This window comes from Sciurus vulgaris (assembly GCF_902686455.1).
Source record: "Sciurus vulgaris genome assembly, chromosome: 15".
Taxonomy (NCBI): Eukaryota; Metazoa; Chordata; class Mammalia; order Rodentia; family Sciuridae; genus Sciurus; species Sciurus vulgaris.
In genome coordinates, this window is record NC_136476.1 from 78526011 (window position 1) to 78530818 (window position 4808).

At 40.2% G+C, this 4808-nt stretch overlaps 1 pseudogene across 1 annotated transcript; it reads right to left on the reverse strand.

Moving 5' to 3' along the window:
* Nucleotides 1–751: 751 nt before the first annotated feature.
* LOC306645578 (olfactory receptor 1J21-like) lies at nucleotides 752–1767 on the reverse strand (annotated as a pseudogene). Its single transcript has one exon. The product of its transcript is annotated as an olfactory receptor 1J21-like (transcript).
* Nucleotides 1768–4808: the final 3041 nt, after the last annotated feature.

Genomic DNA, 4808 nt, shown 5'->3' on the forward strand with positions numbered 1-4808 from the left:
TTCACAATAGCCAGACTATGGAACCAACCCTAGATGCCCTTCAATTGACGAGTGGATAAAGAAACTGTGGTATATATACACAATGGAATATTACTCAGCTCATAAAGAATGACAAAATTATGGCATTTGCAGGCAAATGGATGAAATTGGAGAATATCATGCTAAGTGAGTTAAGCCAATCTCAAAAAGACAAGGGACGAATGATATCGCTAATAAGTGGAGGATGACACATAATGGGGGGGAGGGAAGGGTTAGTGTTAGGGTTAGAGTTAGGGTTAGGGAGGGCGCAAGTATGGAGGAAGAAAGTACTGTATAGAGGGTAAAGAGGGATGGGAGGGGTGGGGGAAGGGGAAAAAATAACAGAATGAATCAAACAACATTATTGTATGTGGATTTATGATTACACAAATGATATGCCTTTGCGCCATGTACAAACCGAGAGACAACATGTATCCCATTTATTTACAATAAAAAAAATTACACACAAAAACGAAACATGAAGTCACCAGAAGATATATTTTTGTTATCTTGAGAGAGGAAGAAATTGATTTGAATGTCTATATCTGCACAAAATGACAAATGTATAAAGATTTAAAGTGTCTACAGGAAAAGGGTACTATGAGAAAAGAAAGAGTGCATAAGTTGATTTGTTGAGAACTTTCCCATGATTCTCGTGACCAATAAGACAAACACAGACAGAAACTATATCCAAGATGAAATAAACGCTGAGAGGAGAGTGCCACATCAAGATTCACAAACAGCAATTCAGGGAGAAAAGAAAGCATGCATGGAATTGAGGTCTTGTGCCCAATTTATAAAAAAGACAAGTCCCATCACATAGAAAAGGCTCCTCTCCTGAGATGTTTCCCAGAGCTCCTTTCATATCCCGATTCCTCAGACTGTAGATGAAGGGATTCAGCATGGGTATGACCAGAGTGTATAACACAGACACAATGACATCTTTGTCTTTAGTGTTTTTGGATGAGGGGAAAAGGTAGAGCCCAATAATTGCTCCATAGTACAGAAACCACAGACAGATGGGAGCCACATGTGGACAAGGCTTTGCAGATCCCCTGGATGGAGGGTCTTCTCAGGATGGTGGCCCCAATGTGACCATAAGAGACCAGAATGCAGATGAATGGCACAGCAATGACCACTGATCCTACAGTGAGGATGACCAGCTGGTTGATGGTGGTGTCTGAGCTGGACAGTTTGACTAAGGCAGAGAGGTCACAGAAGAAGTGATGCAGAGTGTTGTCTCTAAGGAAAGAGAGGCGGGCTAGGAGGAGAGTTTGCACAAGGGCATTGGCAGAGGATAAAACCCAGGATACAATTACTAACAGAAAGCAGAGGTTCTGACTCATGATTCTGGGATAATGCAGTGGGTGACAGATGGCCACATACCTGTCATAGGCCATTGAGGTTAGAAGAAAGCTGTCAAGATCTGCAAACAATACAAAGAAAAATTCCTGGGAAATGCACCCAGCATATGAGATGGACTGAGTCTGCATCAGCATGTTCATGAGCATCTTTGGACCTGTGACTGAGGAGAAGCAGATGTCAGTGAGGGCCAAGTGGCTGAGGAAGAAGTACATGGGGGTGTGGAGGCGAGAGTCCAGCCTGATGAGCAGGATGATGAGCAGGTTCCCCAGCAGTGGTCAGGTACATGGCCAGGAACAGGGCGCAGTACATGCCTTGTTCCTCTGGCTGGATGGGGAGCCCCAGGAGGAGGAACTCAGACACACTGCTCTGGTTCTCCCTCCTCATGCTCTTCTTGTTACCTTTATCTGAAGAAAAGAAAGAGATGGAAATGAGAAAGAATGAGAAGTCACTGGGAATATTTTACAACACAATCATGGTTTTGGACTAGTCAGTAAATGCATTTGAACCTGAATATCTTGAGCTTGTGGTCACTCTAATTGTCTAGCGATGGTCGGGACAAAAGATTTCATTTGTCTCCCTACAAAACAACTGAGCATCCTTTGGAGACACCATGAGACATCTGAATGATTGTCAGATCCTCCCAGGTTCAGCTTGAGGAGTCATAATGAAAATTTGAGATCCAGGTGGAAGACCATGTTAGTAACAAACTAATAAAAAAAACTAGTAGATGATCTCTATGGTTCGTTGGCCTCATAACCTTCCCCATACCTCTGCAACACACTTTCACTTTTGTTTTCATGCCTTTGATCAAGATGAGAGAACACAGTGGGCTGCTTTGGATTTTCAAGAGAGCGGGATCTGGAGAACTGAGGGAAGAGTCATCTGCGGTGGTGAAAACAAGGTGTTCAGGAGCATGAATGGCAGCCAAGAACAAAATATCTAGTGACAGATTTCACAGTGCACCCGTTGCTCATTCCTTTAAGAAGAGACTTCCCCAGTAAACATTTTCAATGCCCTGCCATCCTTTCTCTGGGAATTTTCATTGAATGTGCAGCAATAGTAGGTTCTCTTTCAAATCCTACTTCCTATATTCCCTCAAATCAAAGCAGGTCATTTTTATGGAAGTCAACACAACACTTGAAATACTTAACCTGCCGAGCCATGTCTTGTACCTGTGAAAGAATTACTCTGTCTGTCTAGCAAAAGCCAATGATATTTTCTCCTTTTTCACATTTCCTCGCCTAGGTTTTATGCTAAAGACTCTTAGCCTGTATTTATTGGTCGGGTTTCTAACATTTCTTCTATGTTGCTTATACTATCATTCCTCTTCCTCTCCTTCACAACAGACCTATCCATGAAAGCAATCACAAAGAATAGGAAAACAGAACATGATAACTCAGCTACTAAGAAATAGAATCCATATCTATATAAAGACTCGTTAAAACTAAAGGAAATTGTTCTTTGAGAGCTAAGATGTCTTACTATCTCCCTCACCCCTCCTTTGGGTGATTAACTAAAATTTATATCAACATACTAATTCTCCCAACTTGATTGAAATCATCCTTAAAACTCCTACAGGAGCCTATGTTTAAAATCCTGTTAATGTGATCTTGTAACCTAGATGGATTATACATTCAGCTATGTTACTGATTACCATGTTGGTAAAATCAGTTTGTCACAATGAAAATGATAATGGCCTGTTGGTCATAAAGGTTGTTTATAAAATTTTGCTATTTCCAAAATATTGTAATAAACCAAATTTTTTTGTGCATTTTACTTACTAGCAAATATATCTGTAGGATGAAGTCTTGGAAATGAAATTGGAGGTATCACTGTTTTGATAGCCTGTGAAATTACAAGAGACATGGATGAGAAAACCAATTGTTTATGTGTTCACCAAAAGGAGTCCTTAATAGAAGAACCTATTATAGGAAGATTATCAATAATAGGCACTCTTATTGAGTGTCTGGAGAGGACAGGGATAGGGCATCTGAGGAACAGAGAAAACTCCACACCATGATAAGCCTGGGATTTATGACTTGGAGAATTATGAAGAAGCCCAGTATGCAAGGCCTTTTCTGTTATTTGTTATAGAACAAGAGTAAACTAAACACAAACAAGGATTAAGTAATGAGGTGCCTAATAATTTCACAACACTTCCTTTCTACTCAGTAGAGATCAAATTATAGCAAGGTGAAGAATGTCAGCAAGATTCTGAATGGGAGGTACTCCAGTAATTTAATACAAAGTACATATTTGTTGCACCTGGATGGGACAGTAGAGATGGACAAAATTATAGAAATACATAAAAAAAACCCAACAACACAAAATGGGGCTAAAAATAAGAAAAGGAGGTTTAATTTTTGTACCTTCCTTTCAAAAATTTGATGTAGAATCAGTGTGAGACAAATGATGCTACATGGAGTTTTATTTCATTTTATTTTGTTGCCCTGTCTTCACAATTTGGATAGATAATTATTCAAGTTAACTTACTCTCTGTGGAACTGTCTGCCATAGTATGATGTGATGAGGGGTAAAATCTAGGGATTGGTAGCACATGTACACACACACTTGTGCACATGAGCACAAAAACACATGCAATCGTACGACTTAATATGAATTCAACCCCTGCTCTGTCATGGCCATTGGATGATAAGCAGAGACACCTTCAGCTACAAGTCATGCAAAGGTTCTTCTGTTTCTCTCTAGAAGGTACAAAATACAGTGAAGCAGGTGAAGTCTCTAAGGCACTCAAAGTTCCATAGCAACAGACAGAAAAGCTGTCCATACAGAATCAAAGAAGGTAGATACATACAGTTGGTTCACAGGTCTTGAGAAATCTGGGTGAGTTTCAGTGTTATAAGCCATGGAGAAGACGTAGGGGCAATTCTCCATCTGAGCTCTAAATTAAAGCAAACTAGATATAATTACTTCATCACCTTTGGCTCCCTTGGGTGAAGAACCACTTGTTGAAGCAGGCATAAGAGAGTTTGCCCTTGAAGGAAATAATAATCAGAAGGCCTCAATTAGGAACTTGATGATTCACCAGAGTTTTTGTCTTCTCAGTTGACCTTGGGGAAAGTACAATTCAGGTTTCATAATAAGCCAAGCTGGAGTTGGATGTGGTAACCAAAGTCTCTTGCTTTTGACCCCATTTGGACCCCATTGGCATCAAGAATACCAAGTGGTCTGTGGATGTAGCTCAGTGGTAAACCACTTGCCTAGCACACATTCAGCTCTGGGTTCAATCCCCACCCCTCCCCTCCAAAGAAAAGAACACCAGAAACACTAACACCCAACCTCTGAACAAAAGAGTACGTGTGGAAATATTTTTAAAATCATGCTATATAGCTACATGCAACACAAGGTTCAGATACTAATGAACTAGTGAATTAATTTGGTAAATTTGTATCAAGGCATAAAGC